The sequence below is a fragment of the Sus scrofa genome, chromosome 3, assembly GCF_054392235.1.
Source record: "Sus scrofa isolate SSC_HxYL_T2T_F1_AM1 chromosome 3, Sscrofa_HxYL_maternal_Yorkshire_Landrace_v2.0, whole genome shotgun sequence".
In the NCBI taxonomy this organism is placed as follows: Eukaryota; Metazoa; Chordata; class Mammalia; order Artiodactyla; family Suidae; genus Sus; species Sus scrofa.
Window position 1 is genome coordinate 25,123,454 of NC_139385.1, and position 23,623 is coordinate 25,147,076.

At 40.0% G+C, this 23,623-nt stretch overlaps 1 long non-coding RNA gene across 3 annotated transcripts in view; it reads left to right on the plus strand.

The window, feature by feature from the left end:
- Nucleotides 1-23,623, plus strand: part of LOC102157759 (uncharacterized) — a 215,586-nt gene that overhangs the window by 13,994 nt on the left and 177,969 nt on the right. For all 3 annotated transcript variants that reach the window (XR_014840481.1, XR_014840480.1, XR_014840482.1), the window contains exon 2: nt 9,443-9,528. This is a non-coding gene — a long non-coding RNA (uncharacterized LOC102157759). The remainder of the gene's footprint in view (nt 1-9,442; nt 9,529-23,623) is intronic.

Genomic DNA, 23,623 nt, shown 5'->3' on the forward strand with positions numbered 1-23,623 from the left:
CCACAGAGGAACTTCAAACAACAGTGTTTTTAAGGAGTCATATGCTTGTGGCAGTGTGACATTGGCTGAGAGATTGGTAATGCCTCACTTTTTATTTTTAAACAGAAGTAACCATTATATATGAAGAAAAATCTTGCATGAATGACGAAGAGCAAGTCAACAATCAAAATAAATTTGAAGGAAGCAGGAAGGACTAACAGGGAGATGAGCACTGGGGGTAGAACAGTGGGATTTTAATCTTGTCAGACCTCAGGTCAAGTCTGAGAAATATGTGAGAGGAAGGTGATGCTATGAAAAGGAACAATCAGAACATGAGAGGATAGCTTTGTAATTAAAATACTATAAAAATAATATTTAACCAGAAGTTTTGGAAATTAATCTTGTGCCTCATCTTCCAGAACATAAAACTATTTAGAATATGGAAAATTTCAGAAAAATTGGATCTTCAACTTAGGTAATCAGTCCATTAGTATAAGTAGCAGATAGCTAGAGATATAGAGGAATTAATTTAAAGGTATACCTTGGAGACTAGGTTGGTTTGGCTCCAGACCACTACAGTAGGTGAATATTGCAATAAAGCAAGGCACAGGAATTTTTGATTTCCCAATGTATATGAAAATTGTGTTGATACCACTGCATTCTATTAAATATGCAATGGTATTATGTCTGGAAAATGTGCATACCTTTATGAAAAGTAATTTGTTGATAGAAAATGCTAAACATCATGTAACCCTTCAGAGAGTTGTCATTTTTTTGCAATTGCCACATCAAAGATCCCTGTTAATTTAAATATAATAAGGAGGATTTTGAAATAGTTTGAGCATTCCTTAAATGTGACACAGAGACATAAATAGAGAAATGCTCTTGAACAAATGGTGCCAGTAGACTTGCTCATTGTGGGGTTGTCACAGACCCTGTGGCCATGGCGGTAGACCAATACTGGCCAGGCTGGCCAAGGGGATCGATCACTACATATAGTAAATAGTCATAATATCAAGTTTTAGTTTTCCTAACAGAAATGTGAGAAGTAAGAAAAAAGAAAGTGCTTTAACAGGCTGAGAGAAAGTTATCTTAAATATAATACTCTGTATTCTCTGAACATGCATGTAAGTGTCAGGGAAAAATTTGCAGGAAAGGGATGATAACATAGAGGATCATTATTAAGGATTATTTTTATCAAATGGAAGCTATGTGGCAGTGAGTACCAAATGAATTCAGAATGGAGAAATAGAGGATGATCACTACATTTTTAAAGAATTTTCTAGAAGTTCAAGTACCTGACAGAAAGAGATACACTGTCATATGAATGGGGGAGGGCATAGATTAAGAAAAAATTGTGGGTGTTATTTTTATTTTTATTTTTATTTATTTATTTTTTTTATTTTCCCACTGTACAGCAAGGGGGTCAGGTTATACTTACATGTATACATTACAATTACAGTTTTTCCCCCACCCTTTCTTCTGTTGCAACATGAGTATCTAGACATAGTTCTCAATGCTATTCAGCAGGATCTCCTTGTAAATCTATTCTAGGTTGTGTCTGATAAGCCCAAGCTCCCGATCCCTCCCACTCCCTCCCCCTCCCATCAGGCAACCACAAGTCTCTTCTCCAAGTCCATGATTTTCTTTTCTGAGGAGATGTTCATTTGTGCTGGTTATTAGATTCCAGTTAGAAGTGATATCATATGGTATTTGTCTTTGTCTTTCTGATTCATTTCACTCAGGATGAGATTCTCTAGTTCCATCCATGTTGCTGCAAATGGCATGATGTCATTCTTTTTTTATGGCTGAGTAGTATTCCATTGTGTATATATACCACCTCTTCCGAATCCAATCATCTGTCGATGGACATTTGGGTTGTTTCCATGTCCTGGCTATTGTGACCAGTGCTGCAATGAACATGCGGGTGCACGTGTCTCTTTTAAGTAGAGCTTTGTCCGGATAGATGCCCAAGAGTGGGATTGCAGGGTCATATGGAAGTTCTATGTATAGATTTCTAAGGTATCTACAAACTGTTCTCCATAGTGTCTGTAGCAGTTGACATTCCCACCAACAGTGCAGGAGGGTTCCCTTTTCTCCACAGCCCCTCCAGCACTTGCTATTTGTGGATTTATTAATGATGGCCATTCTGACTGGTGTGAGGTGATATCTCATGGTAGTTTTGATTTGCATTTCTCTTATAATCAGCGATGTCGAGCATTTTTTCATGTGTTTGTTGGCCATCTGTATATCTTCTTTGGAGAAATGACTGTTCAGGTCTTTTGCCCATTTTTCCATTGATTGATCGGCTTTTTTTGCTGTTGAGTTGTATAAGTTGCTTATATATTCTAGAGATTAAGCCCTTGTCAGTTGCGTCATTTGAAACTGTTTTCTCCCATTCTGTAAGTTGTCTTTTTGTTTTCTTTTTGGTTTCCTTTGCTGTGCAAAAGCTTGTCAGTTTGGTGAGGTCCCATGGGTTTATTTTTGCTCTAGTTTCTATTGCTTTGGGAGACTGACCTGAGCAAATATTCATGATGTTGATGTCAGAGAGTGTTTTGCCTATGTTTTCTTCTAGGAGTTTGATGGTGTCCTGTCGTATATTTAAGTCTTTCAGCCATTTGGAGTTTATTTTTGTGCATGGTGTGAGGGTGTGTTCTAATTTCCTTGCTTTGCATGCAGCTGTCCAGGTTTCCCAGCAATGCTTGCTGAATAGACTTTCTTTTTCCCATTTGATGTTCTTGCCTCCCTTGTCAAAGATCAATTGATCATAGGTGTCAGGGTTTATTTCCGGATTCTCTATTCTGTTCCATTGGTCTGTCTGTCTGTTTTGATCCCAGTACCACACTGTTTTGATGACTGTGGCTTTGTAGTGTTTCTTGGAGTCTGGGAGAGTTATGCCTCCTGCTTGGTTTTTGTTTCTCAGGATTGCTTTGGCGATTCTGGGACTTTTGTGGTTCCATATAAATGTTTGGATTGTTTGTTCTAGTTCTGTGAAAAATGTCATGGGTCATTTGATAGGGATTGCATTGAATCTGTAGATTGCTTTGGGTAGGATGGCCATTTTCTCAATATTGATTTTCCCAATCCAGGAACATGGAATATCTTTCCATTTCTTTACATCTTCTTTGATTTCTTTGATTAAGGTTTTATAATTCTCGGCATATAGGTCCTTTACCTCTTTGGTCAGGTGTATTCCGAGGTATTTGATTTTGTGAGGTACAATTTTAAAAGGTATCGTATTTTTGTATTCCTTTTCTAATGTTTCATTGCTGGTATACAGAAATGCCACTGACTTCTGAATGTTAATCTTCTATCCTGCCACTTTGCTGAATTTATTAATCAGTTCAAGGAGTTTTGGGGTTGAGTCCTTAGGGTTTTCTAGGTATAGAATCATGTCATCTGCATACAGTGACAGTTTGATCTCTTCTCTTCCTATATGGATGCCTTTTATTTCTTTTGTTTGTCTAATTGCTGTGGCCAGGACTTCCAAAACGATGTTGAAGAGCAGTGGTGAGAGTGGGCATCCCTGTCTTGTTCCAGATTTGAGTGAGAAGGCTTTCAGTTTTTCCCATTGAGGATTATATTTGCTGTGGGTTTCTCATAAATGGCTTTGATTATATTTAGGAATGTTCCCTCTATACCCACTTTGGCGAGGGTCTTGATCATGAATGGATGTTGAACTTTGTCAAATGCTTTTTCTGCATCTATTGAGATGATCATATGATTTTTGACTTTTTTTTGTTAATGTGGTGTATGATGCTGATTGATTTGTGTATGTTGTACCATCCTTGGGAACCTGGGATGAACCCAACCTGGTCATGGTGTATAATTTTTTTGGTATGTTGTTGGATTCGGTTGGCTAAGATTTTGTTGAGAATTTTTGCATCTATATTCATCAAAGATATTGGCCGATAGTTTTCTTTTTTGGTGGTATCTCTGCCTGGTTTTGGAATGAGGGTGATGGTGGCATCATAGAATGTCTTTGGGAGTATTCCTTCTTCTTCAACCTTTTGAAAGAGTTTAAGGAGGATGGGCAGCAGATCCTCTTTATATGTTTGATAAAATTCACCTGTGAAGCCATCTGGTCCTGGACTTTTATTTGTAGGGAGTGATTTTATGACCTCTTCAATTTCATTTCTAGTGATGGGTCTGTTCAGTTGGTCTGTTTCTGCTTGATTCAGTTTTGGCAGGCTGTCAGATTCTAGAAAATTGTCCATTTCTTCCAGATTGTCAAACTTGTTGCCGTATAGTTGTTCATAGTATTCTCTTATGGTTTTTTGGATTTCTGCTGTATCCGTTGTGATTTCTCCTTTTTCATGTATAATTTTGGTGATTTGGGTTCTTTCTCTCCTCTTTTTAGTGAGTCTGGCCAGGGGTTTGTCAATTTTGTTCACCTTTTCAAAGAACCAGCTCTTGGTTTTATTAATTTTCTCTATTGTTTTTTGAGTCTCTATTTTATTGATTTCTTCTTTGATCTTTATAATTTCCTTCCTTCTGCTGACTTTAGGACTTTTTTCTTCTTCTTTTTCTAATTCGTTTAGGTGGAGGGTTAAGTTGTCAATTTGGGATCTTTCTTCTTTTTTGAGAAAGGCCTGTATTGCTATAAATTTCCCTCTGAGCACTGCTTTCGCAGCATCCCAAAGATTTTGAGAGGTTGTGTCTTCATTATCATTTGTTTCAAGGTAGTTTTTCATTTCCTTCTTGATTTCCTCATTGACTCATTGGTTTTTTAGTAGCATGTTGTTGAGTCTCCATGGAGTAGGTTTTTTCTCTTTCCTTTTCCCATGGTTGGTTTCTAATTTCATGGCATTGTGGTCAGAGAAGATACTTGAGATAATTTCTACGCTCCTAAATTTATTGAGATTCGCTTTGTGTCCCAATATGTGGTTGATTCTTGAGAATGTTCCATGAGCATTTGAGAAGAATGTGTATTCTGCTTTTTTTGGCTGTAGTGTCCTGAAGATATCAATGAAGTCTAACTTTTCTATTGTTTCCTTTAGGATCTCTGTTGCTTTATTGGTTTTCTGTCTAGAGGATCTGTCCATTGATGTGAGGGGGGGCATTAAGGTCTCCTACTATGATTGTATTCTCATCAATATCTCCCTTTATGTCTGTTAATATTTGACATATGTATCTGGGTGCTCCTATATATGTTACGATAGTAACATCCTCTCCTTGGATGGATGCCTTAATCATTAAGTAGTGTCCTTCTTTGTCTTTCTTTATGTCTTTTGTTTTAAAGTCTATTTTGTCTGATATGAGCATTGTGACTCCTGCTTTTCTGTCTTGTCTATTGGCGTGAAATATTTTTCCCCACCCTTTCACTTTCAATCTATATGTATCTTTGGTCCTAAGGTGAGTTTCTTGTAGGCAGCATATTGAAGGTTTTTGCCTTTTTATCCACTCCGCCACTCTGTGTCTTTTGATTGGGGCATTCAGTCCATTGACATTTAAGGTGATAGTTGATAGATGATTATTTATTGCCATTTGAACCTCGTGTTCCAGTTGATTCTATGGATCTCCATTCTTCCTTTCTTTTTTTTTTTTTTTTGGTTGGATGGTCTCCTGTTATTATCTGCTTGAGTGTATTTTTTTTTTCATTTTTTGCAAATGCAATATTTGGTTTTGGCTTGTGGTTGCCCTGTTTTTTAAATATGCTAACCCCTACCCATAATTGTGTGTTTTAGCCTGATGGTCCTGTAAGTTCAAACACTTCATTGCTATATTAAATTTAAGAAGGGAAACATACAAACTAATAACGAAAAAGGGTTATTTACTTCCTAACATCCCTTGTCCACATTTATGGTTTTGATGACTCTTTTTTATTTTTTTCGTTTTAATTTTATTTTGTTTGAAGCATGTTCATGATTAAATCTGTATGCTGGCTTATTTGAGTGACTGCTGTCTGATTGCGTTTTCCTCAGTCCTAGTTCTTCCTCTTCTTCTTTTTTTTTCTTTTCTTTTTTCTTCCCTTTCCTTCCTTTCTTTTTGGTTTAGAGAAGCCCTTTCAATATTTCCTTTAACCTAGGTTTTGTGTTGCTGTATTCTTTAAGGTTTTGTTTGTTGGGAAAAATTTTTATTTCCCCTTCTATTTTAAATGATATTCTTGCTGGATAGAGTATTCTAGGTTGCATATTTTTTCCTTTGAGCACTTTAAATATCTCTTGCCATTTCCTCCAGGCCTGTGGTGTTTCTGTAGAGAAATAGGCTGATATTCTTATGGGGGTTCCCTTGTAGGTAACATTCTGGTTTTCTCTTGCTGCCTTTAGGATCCTCTCTTTATCACTAGCTTTTGCCATTTTTACTATGATGTGTCTTGGTGTGGGTCTGTTTGGGTTCAGTTTGTTTGGGGCCCTCTGTGCTTCTTGTATCTTGAACCCAGTATCCTTTAGATTTGGGAAGTTTCTATCGATAATTTCTTCAAATATATTTTCCATCCCCTTATCTTTTTCTATTCCTTCTGGAATTCTTATTATGCGTAGATTGGCCCGCTTTATATTATCCCATAGGTCTCTTATATTGCTTTCCAGTTTTTTGATTCTGTTTTCTGTCTGTTGACCAGATTGAGTGATTTCCATTATTCTATCTTCCATATCACTGATTCATTCTTCTGCATTATTCATTCTGGTTTTTACTGCCCCTCGTTCAGTTTGCATCTCTGCAAATGAATGTTCTAGTTTTTCTTGGCTCCTCCTTATATGTTCTAGTTCCTTTCTGAGGGTATCTGCATTACTGTTCATATCTTCTCTTAATTCCTTCAGTATTTTCACTATTTCTCTTTTGAACTCCAGGTCTGTCTGACTGCAGAGATGTGTTTCATTGTTGACTGTTTTAGGTGAGTTCTCCTGTTGGTTTGACTGGGGGGTGTTTTCTCAGCTTCTTCATCTTGCTTGTTGTTTTCTTTCTCCTGAGGGAGTTGTACTCTCCGTTATCGGGCAGTGTTTGCCTTGTCACTGCCATGGAATAAATATTTCCTGAGGGCTGGCGTTGTTGGTCAATCTTTTTTGAGGCAGTGTGGCTTTTTTGGAGTGTTGATGGGGCTAACAGTGTTTCTTTGAAGCAAAGGAGGGCTTCCTGAGGGCAGACAGGACTGGGAGGTCCACACCACGATGGTAGCAGCTTTCACTTGGTCATGCAGAGCTTGCTCTGGTGTTTTTAGGCTGTGGAGTTCTTGCGGGCGGTTGGCGGTGTTGGGCAGCTGTTCCTCAGGAGTGCAGCACCCCCTGGGGGCTGGAGCAGCTATCTGGGTCACAGAGAACCTAAAAGGCTTTTCCCTAGGGAAGCCCAACTCAGAAGGACGGCCTGAGAATATAGGCGGATCTTTTCACAGTCTGGCTGAGCTTGTTGCAGCTTTTCTGGGCTGCAGGGGCTCTTCCAGGGGGCTGGTGGTGCTGATCAGCTATTCTGCTTGAGTGGGGCACCCCCTGGGGGCTTGGGCGGGTAGCAGGGCCGGTGGAATCCCAAGAGGCTCCTCCCCAGGGCAGCCCAACTCAGAAAGACCATCTGAGGTCTTTTCCTGACTCGGCCAGGCTTGTTGCAGCTTTTCTGGGCTGCAGAGGGTCCTGCCTGGAGCTGGCAGTCCTATGCAGCTGATCCACTAGGTCTCAGCACCCCCTGGGGGCTTGGGTGGGTAGCAGGGCCGCTGGAAATCCAAGAGGCTCCTCCCCGGGGCAGCCCGACTCAGAAAAACCGTCTGAGAATTAGGCAGATCTATTCATGGCCTGGCTAGGCTTGTTCTAGCTTTTCTGGGCTGCAGGCCTTTTCTCGGGGGCTGGTGGTGTTTGGTGCTGCTCTGTGGGGGTGTAGCCCCTCCAAAGGACAAGCAGGCCTGTGCAGGGACAGCCCCTGCGGTGGTAGGCTTCAGGCAATTGTTGAGGCCAGCCCTCCTGGATGGCAGGCAGCCCCAGGTCCAGTGAGAGCGTAGGGGGTGGAGGGGGTGGGGGGAGGGAATGCACTGGGAAGCACAGCTTTCAGCTAGCTAGTGGGCCTGTAAGCTTGCTGTGGCGTGGGGGGTATTCTATGGGGACCCACCCCTTCTTCTCTCCCCTCCCTTGCATGGGCGCAGACCAGGCTCTTCTCTTCTCCCAGGTTCCCTCTGATGCGGCTTTCCACTTCCCCGCCCGTAGAGTATTGCTCCCTTCCTCTGCGACAGCTTTGTTTTCTAGTCTCCCAGGCAGTCTCTGCCCCGTCAAATGGTTTCTAGACCTCCCAAGCAGTTTCTGCTCCACCCCACCACGCCCCCCCAGCCCGTTCTCTGGATCTAACCTCTGGAGCCGAGATCTCAGTGCCCAGTTCCCATCCAGGCGTCCCCCATCCCTTTCCCGGGGGCTAACCTCTGGAGGTGAGATCTCGGTGCCCAGCCCCTACCCAGGCATTCCTGGGCCCTTTCTTGGGGACTAACCTTCAGAGGCAAGATCTTGGTGCCCAGCCCCCATCCAGGCGTCCCCCGGCCCTTTCTCGGGGACTAACCTCTGGAGCCGAGGATTCGGTGCCCAGCCCCCACCCAGGCGTCTCAATTTTTGGTGACTGTGCCCATAGTTCAGATGGTCCGTTCGGTTCTTGATCGGCTTTTCCATACTCCAACTTACTGCTACACTCTTCTCTGCATCTGGAGATTCCTCCAGTTCGTTTGATCTTTCCCCCATGTAGGTGACTTTCCAGGGTGCGGGATCCCTTTCTCCTCTGCAGTTCCCTTTCGGGAGAGCCCATCCCGCTCGGATTCACCTTCTCTCACTCTGCTCTTTTCTCCCATTCTGCCCAGTAATGTCACGCACTTCTTGCCGTTATTGGAGTTTAGGTTCCTCTGCCAGCGATTGGTTGTTGTTCTGTGCGAGTCATTTATTCTGTAAATGTGCTTTTTTTGTTGTGTTTGTGGGAGAGGGCGAGCGTGTCTCCCTACTCCTCCGCCATCTTGTCCTCTCTCTGCAGGGCGGCGGGCTCCGTACTCAGCTCGGCGGTGCTGATGCTGCAGCCGGAGAGGGTGTGGGTGCTGCCTTGGCTGCGATTACTGTGGCGACATCGGGGGCTGTAGCTGCAGTGGCGGAGGTGGCTGCCGGGCGCTTCCCCCTCCCCAGACTTGCATGAATATTTTTACATATAATATTGTGAACTCCAAAAATAGTGTCCTAATGTATACAGTCTTTCTAAAGGAATTATGTTTTCATATAACTCTGCCAGGCCTCCTACTTTCAAAGAAAGACCACCCATTTTTGAACATATTATCAAAATGGATTTTCTGGCATGGCCTGCTTCAGGATAGGGCATCTTATCCTGAGAGAGACAGGCAAAACCCACAATGGCAATTTTGTAAGGAGTGACATCATGCTGACAGCAGGCAGTTTCTTTCAATCAGAAGAGGGGTGCCACACTCAGTTAGTTCTGTGAAACTGTGAAGAAGGAAACCAGGTGAATAGCTATATTATGAAGTGAGGTTTTTTGTTTTTTTTTTCTTGTATTTCAACAGATATACACTTGAAGAGACTATCCTAAAGATGTCAATCAGAAAGCAGAATGCAGAGAATACGAGGGAGTGGAGTAAAAATGGCAAAGGTAGGGGAAATTTAGCTCTTCCATACAAATACTTCTCAGTGTGATTTGCCTTTAGATGTCATCATGGGACCATCTGACACACTAATTTTATAGTTATGTGGTTCTCTGTAAATGGCACTTATTATTCACCTCTTTCTGCTTTTTCTTTCCAACTTTATGGATAAAAATTGAGTTCAGTTTATGATTCATTTCACTGCAGCTATAGTTAGTCTTCATGGAAAGCTGTTCATGCACTTTCAGATTTCATCATTTGACATTAGGCTAAATTTCCCACCTAATAATTTTAGTGGAATTTGCAGCAGTCTTGCAAGCAAGAACATTTTGAAGATGCTCTTTTAAAGGAAAATTGTTGAATTTCTTTCAGTAGCTATAAGCCCTACATTTTAAAAATTCTTTCTTCCATTTTGTGGCATCTAGGAAATAAGTGTATAGAATGAATTTCCCAAAGACCTTAGTATCCTCTATGCTCTAATGCTGATGAAAAAGCTAAAATGTAAGTAACATGTCTGAAATCGAAGTCACTGGAATGCGTTTTCAAATGCATAGTTTAAAAGGCTAGTGTAAAATGTTCAAATTAATTAACAATCCTGTAGATTATAATACACTGTGATGGCATTAAACAATCCAAGCTGCCAGCCACGTTTAAGGAGTAAATTCTCATTTCTGCCCCTTGTTTCCCTCATTTCATTTCTTCTTCCTGAAGTATAAGATGATAATAACACATAACTTCTCAATTTGGAGCAAAGACTTTTTCTTTCATTAATCAGTAATCAAAGTAGTTATTCTTTTTCCTTTTAAAAGTGAAAAAATTATGCTAATATTGACAATTTAATTTTTCACGTGAAAAATTGTTCTTGGTGAGCCACATCCTTAATCTTTTCTGCCCTGAAAAGACTTATGACATGCACCTGTACCTTAATGAACATAGAAATATATTTTTGTTAAAAAATTTTAAGATGGCTGTAAAATATGAAACCCCATGCTTATTTAATAGTTGAGCATTATGTACTTTGGGTACTTTATATGCAAACCCTACATATCCTACTTTGTAGATTAAACAATTCATGCTGTTTTAATAGATAAGGCTCATGTACAAAATTCACCAGTACTGAAATATATTTCTCTTGAATTTCATCCCTAAATCCTTAGGTTCCTCCCCAGAGACAGCTCCTAATAATCCACTTCTTTCTATCCTTTGAGATTACCCCATACATTACACACACAGTGCCCATTCATAATTATAGTTTTATTGTTGTTTTGGGCAAGTCATATAAAACTCTGTTCTACATTTGCTCTTTGTACTTAATACTCTCTTTAAGATTTTTTTCCACAGCAGGACAGATGTAGTTTCCTCATTCTCCTCAATGCATATGGAGATGTTTCATGAATGGATATGATTCATGGAGCTCTAGTTACCACAAAGCTTCCATTATTTTTCAGAAGGAAATAAACTACCTATTAACAGTATCATGTATACATTATTTTGTAAAGTTTCAATTATATCTTTAGGAAATTAACTAAATATGGAATTTTGAGACCAAAAGGTATACTTTAGTTTTGATAAGAATTCTTTATTTTTATTTTTATTGAAGTATAATTGATGTATGATATTATATGTTACAGGTGTACAATATAGTGATTTATGATTTTAAAAGTTATATTCCATTTATATTTATAAAACATGCCTATGTTCATCATATGGTGCATCCTCATAGCTTATTTTATACACAATATTTTGTACCTCTTAATCCCCTGCCCTTACACTGTCCCTCTTCTCTTCCCTCTCCCTGCTAGTAACCACTACTTGGTTCTTTATATCTATGAGTCTGCTTCTTTTTGTTATATTCATGAATTTGTTGTATCTTTTAGATTCCACATATAAGTGCCATCATGCAGTATTGGTCTTTTTCCAACTTATTTCACTAAGCATAAAACCCCTCCAAGTTTATCCATGTTTCTGCAAATGGCAAAAAATCATTCTTTTTTATGGATGAGTAGTATTCCTGTGTGTGTGTGTGTGTGTGTGTGTACTATCTTCTTTATCTATGCATCTGCTGAGAGACACTGAGGTCACTTCCATATATGGCAATTATAAGTAATGCTGCTGTGAACAGTGGGGTGCATCTGTCTTTTCAACTTAGTGTTTTTATTTTCTCCAGATATATACTTTTATTTTCTCCAGAATTGCTGGGTCATTTGGTAGGTTATTTATTGTTTTTTAGAAATTTATGTACTGTTTCCCACAGTGGCTGAACCAAATAGTGCTCCCACCACCAGTGTATGTGGTGGTCTTTTCTTCACATCTCTGCCAACATTTATTTGTGTTCTTTTTTTGTAGTGATTTTTATTTTTTCCATTATAGCTGGTTTACAAAGTTCTGTCAACTTTCTACAGTACAGAAAAGAGACCTAGTCACATATACATATGTACATTCTTTTTCTCACATTATCCTCCATCATGCTCCATTATAATTGACCAGCTATAGTTCCCAGTGCTATATAGAAGGATCTCCCTGCTTATCCATTCCAAAGGCAATAGTTTGCAACTATTAAACCCAGATTTCTAGTCCATCCCACTCCCTCCCCCTCCCCCTTGGAAACCACAAGCAGTATGGAGGTACCTCAGAAAAGTAAATATAGAACTACCATATGACCCAGCAATCCCACTCTTGAGCAGATATCCTGCCCACTGCTCTTTCTATTCATGTATCAGAATCATGCTGCTTTAAATACTGTGATTTTATAGTATGTTTAAACATTTAGAAAACCAAGCAAGTCTGTATTATACATCCTTTCTGAACTATTCCTATCCTTTTATGCATTCTTACTTTTATATAACTTAATTTTTTAACTTTTTAAATTACTGATTTATAGTGTTGTGTCAGTTTCTGCTGCACAGCCTAGTGATCCAGTCATATACGTATACACACGTATTCTATTTTTCTCATACTATCTTCCATCATGTTCTATAACAAGAGATTGGATACTGTTCCCTCTGCTGTACAGTAAGACCTCATTGCTCTTCCATTCTAAATGTAAGTTTGCATCTGCTAACCCCAAACTCCCAGTTTATCCCACTCCCTCTCCCTCCCCCTTGGCAATCATGAGTTGGTTCTCTATGTCTGTGTATCTGTTTCTGTTCCATAGTAGGGAAATTTGTGCCATAATTCAGAATATTTTAAATTTACAGGAGTTCCCGTCGTGGCGCAGTGGTTAACGAATCCGACTAGGAACCATGAGGTTGCGGGTTCGGTCCCTGCCCTTGCTCAGTGGGTTAACGATCCGGCGTTGCCGTGAGCTCTGGTGTAGGTTGCAGACGCGGCTCGGATCCTGCGTTGCTGTGGCTCTGGCGTAGGCCGGTGGCTGCAGCTCCGATTCAACCCCTAGCCTGGGAACCTCCATATGCCGCGGGAGCGGCCCAAGAAATAGCAACAACAACAACAACAACAAAAGACAAAAAAAGACAAAAAGACAAAAAAAAAAAAAAATTTACATATGCATGTTACCATATGGTATCTTTCTTTCTCTTTCTGACTTACTTCACTTAGTATGTGAATCTCTAGTTGCATCCATCTTGCTGCAAATGGCATTATTTACTTATTTTTTATGGTTGAGTTGTATTCTATTGTGTGTATGTACCACATCTTCTTAAGGAATTCTATATATAGTTTTCTGAGAATGCTCCATACTGTTTTCCATAGTGGTTGTACCAACCTACATTCCCACCAACAGTGTAGGGGGGTTCCCTTTTCCCCACACCCTCTCCAGCTTTTGTTATTTGTTGACTTGTTAATGATGGCCATTCTGATTGGTATGAGGTGGTACCCCACTGTAGTTTTGATTTACAGTGCTCTAACACATATTGGCATTGAGCATCTTTTCCTGTGTTTATTGGCCATCTATATGTCTTCTTTCATTCCTTTGATTATGTAGTTGGATTTGGTTTGCTAATATTTCACTGAGGATTGTTTTCTATAACTTTAAACTGATGTGGGCTAGTTAAAATTTTTGTGTTAATATGTATACGTATAAATGCATTTGTATATACATACATGTATTTTTTCCAAAATTTTAGTTATGTATTACCACATAGGAAAATTATGTGAATCTTGGCAGTATAAAATAACAAATATTTATCATCCCACTTGTCATTTTCTGAGAGCCTCAAATTCATAAATGGCTTAACTGGGCCTCACGAGGTTTCAGGTAAACTGAGAACCAGGGTTAAAAACATCTGAAGGCATGGGCTAAAGAATTTGCTTCTGAGCTCACCCAGGGGCTGTTGGTCTGAGTCCTTAGTTCCCTGGAAGCTGGTCCTCCCAATGGTTTGCTCGGAACATAGCAGCTAGTTTCTCCAGAGTGTGTAACCTAAGAAAGAGAGAGAGAAGGAGTTCCCATTGTGGTGCAGCAGAAATTAATATGACTAGTGTCCATGAGGATGCAGGATTGATCCCTGGCCTTGCTCAGTAGGTTGGGGATCCGGGGTTGCTATGAGCTGTGGTGTGGTTGTGGACATGGCTCACATGCCATGTTGCTGTGGCATAGCCTGGCAGCTGTAGCTCTTATTCTACCCCTATCCTTGGAACTTCCATATGCCACTAATATGGCCCTAAAAAAACAAACAAACAAAAAAAACACAGAAAAGAGAAAAAATAAGACAGAGGTCACAATTTTTAATAACTTAATTTTGGAAGTAACATAAGACCATTCTGCCATATGTTGTTCATATAGAGAAACTCTAGTACAACACAGGCAGGACCCAGGGTGTGAAACACATGCAGGGTGTGAAAATGAAGAAGAGAATCACAGACATCTATATGGAGGTTGGTTAACACTATCCTCCAGCCCACAATGCTTCATATCATTTCCATATGCACAGTACACTCAGATCATCTAAGGAACACAGGTTAACATTTTCCCTAACAACTTCGTCTCCACATCCAGAATTTTGTCTCTAAATCAACTCCAAGTGGGAGTGTTTCAGTCCCTCAGCTAGTCAATCAACCAGTTGCAGGACTAAGCTATATCAGAATCTGGGGCATTTCTGTGGACCAGAAGGAACGGTAACTCAGTGATTTTATTTTATGGCACCACCAAATATTTTTGTGAAGCAGAAAACCTGTGTGTGGACATAAAAACTTGAGGAATGTTGTTTAAGCTGCCTAAGCCATAGATTTCTCTTCTGATGATTCCATTCTTTAGGACCTATCTACCTATATCATTCTGATAGAGTGAAGACTTGGTTAACATAATGGATCTCAAACTGTTTTGTTCCTTTTTTTTTTTTAATCTCCATAATCCTCACTGGTAACTCGCTCACCTCAGTAACAATTATTTTTACAGTAATTGTTAAGATAGGAAGGCAAATTTAGACAGTGAGTAGATTTGAAAATCTCTTGAGGAGTTCCTGTCATGGCACAGTGGAAGTGAATCCGACTAGGAACCAGGAGGTTGCAGAGTTGATCCCTGGCCTTGCTCAGTGGGTTGGGGATCTGGCATTGCCATGAGCTATGGTGTTGGTCACAGATGTGGTTCAGATCTGGCATTGCTGTGGCTGTGGCGTAGGCCGGCAGCTTCAGCTCCAATTAGACCCCTAGCCTGGGAACCTCCATATGCCACAGATGCAGCCCTAAAAAGAAAGACCAAAAAAAAAAAAGAACCCCAAATCTCTTGATTAGGTAATTAATTTAATTGGATGATACTTTTAGATCTCAAATGATATTAAAATATACAATGTTATATTTTTTCTTATTTGTTACACATGTATCTATCCATTTTATTCACCTTTTCAATACCATATTTCAAGCACTAGTCAATTCACTGTACATATTAAAATCAGTCTATCTTTCCTTTTTCTTTTTCCCAGGGTCATTTCACTGTAATCAGTACTGTACTTGGTTACCGGATTAAAATGTTAATTTTCTCAAGTTACTGATTTTATTAGACTAAAACCTGCCCCCTTCCTCAAACACACACATGCTCCCAGAGGTCTTCATCCTAATTTGAATGTTAACATTGTGAATGTCACCCAATTTGGCAAAGCTTTGCAGAGATAATGAGGATAAGGATCTCAAGATGGAGAGATTAGCCTGGATTACCCATGTGGGCCGTAAATTTTATCACATTCATACATGTATCCTTATAAGAGAGAGACATACAGAGGTTTCACATGCACACATACTTGAGAAACTGATGTGAAGATGAAGTACAAAGATATTTGAGGCTGCTGGCCTTGAAGACAGATGTGATGTGGACTAGCTCATGGAAAGTAGACAGCTACCAGAAGCTGAAAGAGTCCAAGAATTATTCCGGAGCCTCTGGAGGGAGTGCAGCTTTGTCAAAACCTTAATTTTGGACTTTTGGCCTCCAGAACTATGAGAAAATAAACTTCAGTTGTCTTAAGCCACAAAAGTTGTGGTAATTTATTACAGTAGCTATAGGGATCCAATATACTGATCAAAAGTTTTCAGTGATGTACTTAGGCAAAGACTGAAATGAATGGATTGCTTGGCCTGCCCTAAAGCACAAGTTTGGCCTGCTCTATACTGTCTACATTTTATTCCAAGGATTGACAGACTGTCTGGAATAGACCAGATCAGAAATATTTTAGGCTTTTTGCCTACATGGCCTTTGTCAGAATTACTCAACTCTGCCATTGTAGCAAGGAAGCAGCCATAAACAGTGTGGAAATAAATAGGTGTGGTTGGGTGCCAATAAAACTTTATTTATAAAAACAGGTCGTGGCATGGATTTGGCCTACAGGACATCTTTCTGACCCTTATTCTGTGTCATATGCTTGCTTTTTTCCCAATAATTATCCTTCATTTGTTTCATGGTATACAGTGAGTACTTTGTATTCATTCTTCTACCAGTCGCAGAGATTATATAGTGTGTCTTTACAGCATTAACCATAGATATTTATGGAATGAATAGGTGAATACAGTTCTGATCTCTGATCGTACTAGGATACACATTTCCTTCTATACAAGGTGAGTGAGTTTAATTTGTATCTCTTTTCTCTCACTGAAGCAGAATGCTTTCCTTTTTTCTCTGCCTATAGGAATACTGATCAATCATTAAGATTCTTTGCAATATGATCCTCTTGGTGAAATCCACTTCATATTTGAAAACTCTGTTTCAAACCTGATACCATGTATATCATCAATACCCCTTATCTCAAATAACATATGCTCCCTTCTTTTGCACATACTATAAATACTCTACCTGAGTTGTTCTCATTATTTCCTTCAGAGCCACTGTTTTGGCAAGACAAAACTGTAGTAGATTCCTCATAATATGACTTAAGAATATATTCAGTATCTGAGTTTTCCTAAATGCTGCAGGTATGACATTTAAGAAAAAAATGGGGGCGACTACACTACACTGAGGTGGTGGTTTTGCATTGTTTGTTCAGAAACAAAGGTGGGGAACATGGAGACGTGACTAGGAGATGAGCAAGAAGAAAGACAGCTTATAGGTAGGACACAGAAGTACCAAAATGGGAGTTCCCGTCGTGGCGCAGTGGTTAACGAATCCGACTAGGAACCATGAGGTTGCGGGTTCGGTCCCTGCCCTTGCTCAGTGGGTTAACAATCCGGCGTTGCTGTGAGCTGTGGTGTAGGTTGCAGACGCGGCTCGAATCCCGCGTTGCTGTGGCTCTGGCGTAGGCGGGTGGCTACAGCTCCGATTAGACCCCTAGCCTGGGAACCTCCATATGCCGCAGGAGCGGCCCAAGAAATAGCAAAAAGGACAAAAAAAAAAAAAAAAAAAAAAAAAAAAAAAAAGAAGTACCAAAATGCAAGTAAACTAATGAGTCAAGATTTCTAGATCTCTAGAACTCTAGCTAATGAATCAACCAAATGCAAAGAAGCCTTGAAGCCTCCCAAAAGTTTGAAGGCCATGTGAGATGCCAGGGAAAATTCAGGCCTGGACAACAGCTTGGGATTTTCAGTAATTTAGGAAATCCACAGGCACCCCACTGGAGTGAATAAAAAAGGCACCCTATGAATGTGCTACCTGCAAGTGTTGGCATTTGCTCAAAATGCCTACTGCAAGATACAGCAATGGGAGATAGGACAGATCTTCTAGAAATTAGAACATGAAGCTTCCTTTTGCCTGAGAAGGGTTGGGATTTCTTGATTTTTCTATAAGGCAGGATAGGACAGGTACTAGCAGTGGAGACAACTTTCTGTTTTTTTCCAACTTTGCCTTTTCCAAATGGCAATGCACTTACTTCTAAGTAGGGAGATGGATATGGAGTTGATTGCATTTCTCTTGGAAGAAGTTATAAGGGTCTCAGTGGGAAAATTAAAAAAAAAAAGTAAAAATAACAATGGAAAAAGACAGCAGGACAGGGCTCTGAAAGAGATTGAGGGATATAATCTAAAGAACTTTGGAAATGGATAGGCAGATGGGGAAGAAAAAATTTGACTTGTAGATGTTGGAGTTAGTTGAGTAGCCATGCATTTTGTCACACAGGGATAATTAATGGGAAAAACAGATCATGCTTGGGGAGGTGATGAATTTGTGTTTTGATTTATTGATCACCCTATGACATTTATGTGAGGCTTCCCAATAAGGCAAGGAAAGAAGGCCTTGGAAACAAAGATGCAGTCAACTGTGTTAGGAGCTAAAGAGAAAGTTGGATAAGGTAAGAATGTATCAGTTCATAAAGGTATCACCTCCAGGAGAGACAGGAACCTGGCATTCAGCCTGGATTAACACAATAAAACTTGCTTCCAGCTCACCTAAAACCCTCTGCAAGGGAGATAATTCTCCAGCATGCCCATCTCTTGCAGTGACTCAGTGATCATGGTGGCCTTCACAAGGTGGCTCTAGGAGTTCCCATCATGGTGCAGTGGAGATGAATCTGACTGAGAACCATGAGGTTGTGAGTTCAATCCCTGGGCTCATTCAGTGGGTTAAGGATCTAGTGTTGCCATGAGCTTTGGTTCAGGTCACAGATGCTGCTTGGATCCCACATTGCTGTGGCTGTGGTGTAGGCTGGCAACTGCAGCTCTCATTCAACCCCTAGCCTGGGAACCTACATATGCCATGAGTATGAACCTGAAAATCAAACAAACAAACAAAAAACAAAAAACACCAATGTGGCCCTGTATTCTAAGTACAAGGCTTCTCCTATGATATTTACAATATGGAACAAAGACTGGAGAATTGTGGCAGCTTCTTCACTGCCTCAACTCCAAAATGTCTTGCATCTCTTACACTCATTACCTTGGAGACCAGTTACAACCTTCTGGGATGTTTGGCCCAGGAGAGAAATAACTGGTGAGCAGTGGATACTGTTCTAACTCAGAAGGTGAGAGGGGAAACTGATATGTCAGCTACGGAGATATAAGCTGAGGAAGAACACTTTATAATTTTTCAAATAAATACAAAAAGTGAATGGATTGAGTTCTGGGAAAACTGTAGCTTCTTTTTGGTAAATATTTTCCTTGCTGTTTCCTTTCAAGTTGCCCTGTATTTCATTGTAAACTCAGATTGTGTATAGCTCTTATTGTAAGGCATATAGTAAATATTAATAAAAAATAGTTTTTATACATGTTATGTCTAAGAAAAAATGCAGTGAACGGATGGAAAGTGATAGCTAAAGAGAAAGACAGACTGGATGGGGAGGTGGTATTCTCAAATTGTATCGTTTGTGTTTATTTGTGAGGTAGGAGGAAGTTGAGCCAAGCTGCATACTGAGAAGAGAGTTTTAGTAAAGAGAGAAAACAAAAATAAAGAATTCAGAGAAAGGAAACATTTGATTAAATATATTCTCAGGAATATAGAATAGAATGGGATCCAGTTTACTATGGGTGGAATTTTGCTTTAACAGGAAGGAAACCTCTGACACCAAAATAAAGATAAAAAGATCATGGTTACAAAGTATTTCCTTGTTGTTTGGAAAAACAAATTAAGGCATTTACTTTTTATTTGACTTTTCTCTGTGAAGTAAGAGGCCTGGAAATTCCCAGAGAGAGGTAGGGAGGAAAAGATTGTGAGAGACAAAGAGGAAGATTTGTGTGCTCAAAGTTAGGGTTGGTACCAATTTTTTTTTTCCAATGAAACACCACATAAAATGTGAAATGAAATTGATCAAGGGTATTTGAAAGGGTTTCCAAAAAAAAGAACAGATCTGAGACTGAAGACCATCAATCTGAACTGTATCTATTGTGGTTATGCAGTAATTTAAAAAAAAATAACCAGAAGTCTCCAAAAAGACTGGAAAAAGAAAGAATGATATGATGAATAAAAGTTCAATTTAGTAATATTTACAGAATACCACAAAAGTTTAAAGGAATAAGGTAGTTGAAAGGGCAGGTAAAATTATGGTTGAAAAGAAAAGCTACTTGGTGGGAAAGTGACTGGGGCTGAGCATATAAAGGTGGGATGTGAAATAGAGAGGGTGTTCAAAGCTTAAAGACAAAGAGCAAGTGAGATAGAAATAAGTGATGAAAAACTAGAATGGTAGAAATGGTCTGAATATTGGATAGGATGTTATTTATTTGAAGAGTTCCAGATTATGGAGTTCCCATTGTGGCTCAGTGGGTAAAGAACCCAGTGTAGTCTCCATGAGGATGCAGGATAGATCCCTGGCCTCACCCATTGGGTTAAGGGTCTCGTGTTGCTGCAAGCTGCATCATGGGCCACAGATGAACTTTGGATCCAGTGTAGCTGCAGCTTTGGTGTAGGCTGGCAGCTGCAGCTCTGATATGACCACTAGCCTGGGAACTTCCATATGTAGCAGGTATGGCTGCAAAAAATAAAAAATAAAATTTTAAAAAATTTTAAATTAAGTTAAAATTAAAAAAAAATATTTCCAGATTATTATAAGATCAAAAGTGTTATCTAAAGAGGTAAAGTGCTGGGAAAGAATGGAGAGCAGGGCATAGAAATTAAAATGGTCTTTTTTTTTTTAATGGCCACACCTGCAGCATATCAAAGTCCCCTGGGGCCAGGGATTGAATCTGAGCAATAGCTGTGCCCTATGGCAAGGCTGAAGTGACACTGTATCCTTTAACCCACTGTGCTGGTCAATGGTTGGGGATCGAACTACAGTTCTGAAACAACATGGGCTGCTGCTGTCTCTTCTCCCACTGGGCCACAGTGGGAACTCCAAACATGGTCTTGGTATTATAAAACTAATGTCTTCTCATGGTCATCTATATAGATACAGAAACCATCTAGGATTATGGCAAGAAAATAAATTGTAATCTGGAGTGCAAATTCCCAATCGGTTCAGACTAACGTCTATAAGCTTAGGAAATCATGCTGGTGAAGACAAATCGAAGATGTTACAGCCTGAAAAAGATCCATGTTTTAATTCAGGCAAGGAGGAAAGACAAAGTCTTAGTAAAGATGCTATCTATGATGTGGGTGGGGAAAGATCTTTAAAATGGAACTAAACTAAAGCAGAACAAGGGAAAATGTTGGCTAGATAGTTGGCATTAGGAGATAGAGATTGGAGAGAAAATATACATGTCATTTGGAGTGTGGAGCTCTATGAAAGAAGTTTTATGAATGGAACTGAATTTAGGAACATTGGCAAAGAGTTGCAGGTGTGGAGAGGTTTGAGACAGACACAGGCTGAAGAAACAAATACGAAGCTGTTCAAAATGAATGGTGGTTTTCTTTTTGAAGTGTTGAGACTTGCTGACTGTTCAGGTATTCTCGGGGCTTTTAACCAGTCTGGTCCACTAACTAGCTGGCTGGTCCTAGACAAGGCTTTTAAGATCTGGGCATGGATTTTTTCACAGGCTGCTCCAAATAACATCAACCTCCTCTAGTCAGAGAGCATTAATCCTAATGGTCTGCCCTGCCTAGCTGGGCAGAATTCCCACTCCATGGTTCTGGGGAGCCATGAGGAAAGCAGCCTCTGGTTAAATACCAAACTCTTAGTGAGATTCAATAGGTATTCTTGAATTATGTTTCCAGATTATTACATGCTGTTTCACTGCTGTCCATGATCTTTCCAGGATTTGGTTTGACAACTTTGCCCTGGTTTTTCCTTGTTGTTGCTCGTTTGGAAGAAGATCCATTGAGCTCTTTGTGCCCCCCACCCCCAACCATGTCCCTTTTCTGCATCTTCATCAGGTGACTCATCTGGTCAGGAATTCAGCCCTGGTCAGAATCTCTGGAGTTCAGGAAGATAATGAATTTTGTCAGTTAATTCCCAAAGGCTGGTGGGGGTCAACTCACACCTTCAGTTATAAAATCCTCACCTCAGCAGGGCTTTGGCCATGTCCTGATCTTACTCCACAGCTGCTAGTGGCATATGCAGTTGGTGCAAGTTAAGGCAACAATTGTCTTAAGGGAATCTGAGCTGTGCCCGACAGCCATCTCTGCCTCATGTTTTAGGCATTACTCTTATAAACACACCCCAATTCATAATACTGCTTCCAGGAGGACTTTACTGATGTATTTATTTTTTAAAACTTTTGTTGTTGTTATTAATTCCTGAGATTTTTTACTCTTTTTTGGGTTTCTCAAGTTTCCAAAGGTTGAATTAGGGAATTGCAGTGTAGAACACATTCTACTAAATGTGTTCATTCTTTCTTATTTGTTGAAAATACTCTGAGTCAGAGTGTCAAGATTTGGTCCCAAGAATCCCTGATGTTACCCATTTTCAAACTTTTTCCTAATCATCCAAAAGATATGTGTAAACGTGTTACAGATAAACTAGGGTGGAGTCTGAAAAACCTCCGTACAACTTCCTTGGTCTTTCCTTGCTGTTTCGTGTTCCCTATTTGAAGTAACAGGTCTCTGAGTGAGGCAGGTGGAAATCATTTTTTAATGAAAGGGAGCAATTTTGGACTTGAAACATCTCCATTTTCTACTCCAGTGACTACAAAAATGAATCTGACATTTTCTAGCAGGCTAGCTCCAGAGGAGATTTGAAGCATCAGCTGTAGGAAGATTAGCAAATTCTCCAGATGTCATGTGAGAAACAATGACCTAAGGGAAGATGTATGTTTTGATTCAGATGAAAATGAGGGAGGAGCTCCTTAAAGACAGGGATGTTTCTTTACACTAGAACCAAATATAAGGGGGAAACAGACATGACATGCTGTGATGTGTTTAACAATTGTCTCAGAGTTCCAGTCATGGTGCAGAGGTTAACGAATCCAACTAGGAAGCATGAGGCTGTGGGGTTGATCCCTGGCCTTGCTCAGTGCATTAAGGATCCGGTGTTGCCATGAGCTGTGGTTCAGGTCACAGACGTGGCTTGGATCCCATGTTGCTGTGGCTCTGGCATAGGCAGGTGGCTACAGCTCTGATTAGACCCCTAGCCTGGGAATCTCCATATGCTGTGGGAGCAGCCCTAGAAAAGGCAAAAAGACCCAAAAAAATGGCTCTCTGTTTCTGGAGATTGTACAAAAGCCCTTATGTATACCATGTGCTAATTTTTGTGATGTAAATATGTTATGGGTGATTATAAGCTACCAGTGTGGTGTTACTGGATTTGGAGTAAGAAACGAATGTACATAGTTTGTGCTCAGAGTACCAATTTGAGCCAACTACGGTGGCCATGCCCCCTAATCACAATTCCAGGTTTATCCTAAGAAGGCCAGAGGCCCAAGAGCATCATGCTAGAAGCATCCCATAGATTAAAACTCTCCTTATCTCCCTCTTTTGGAAACCAACATAATGATTGAACAGCACATTTGCAAATAATTTTGACAAAACATTTTTTTTCAATTTCCTTTCCCCTCAGGCATTATCAAGGTAAGGAAAATGTGTCTAGCTGACAATCCTCTTCCACTTGTAAATTTGCCTTTTCCTTTCAGTTTTAGAGGTAGATAAAATAACCATATACATTTTATATAGAATTTTCACATGTAAGTACATTATATATAATATGTGTGTCTCTCTATATATTTGTTTTGTTCATTTGTTTGTTTTAATGGCCATACCTACAACATATGGAAGTTCCCAAGCCAGGGACTGGATCTGAGCTGTAGGTGCAACCTATGCCTCAGCCACAGCAATGCCAGATCCTTTAACCCACTGGGCCAGGGATCAAACCCAAGCTGCTTCAGTTGAATTCTTAACCCCTGGCAGGAACTCCAGAATTTTCATATGTATTTTTA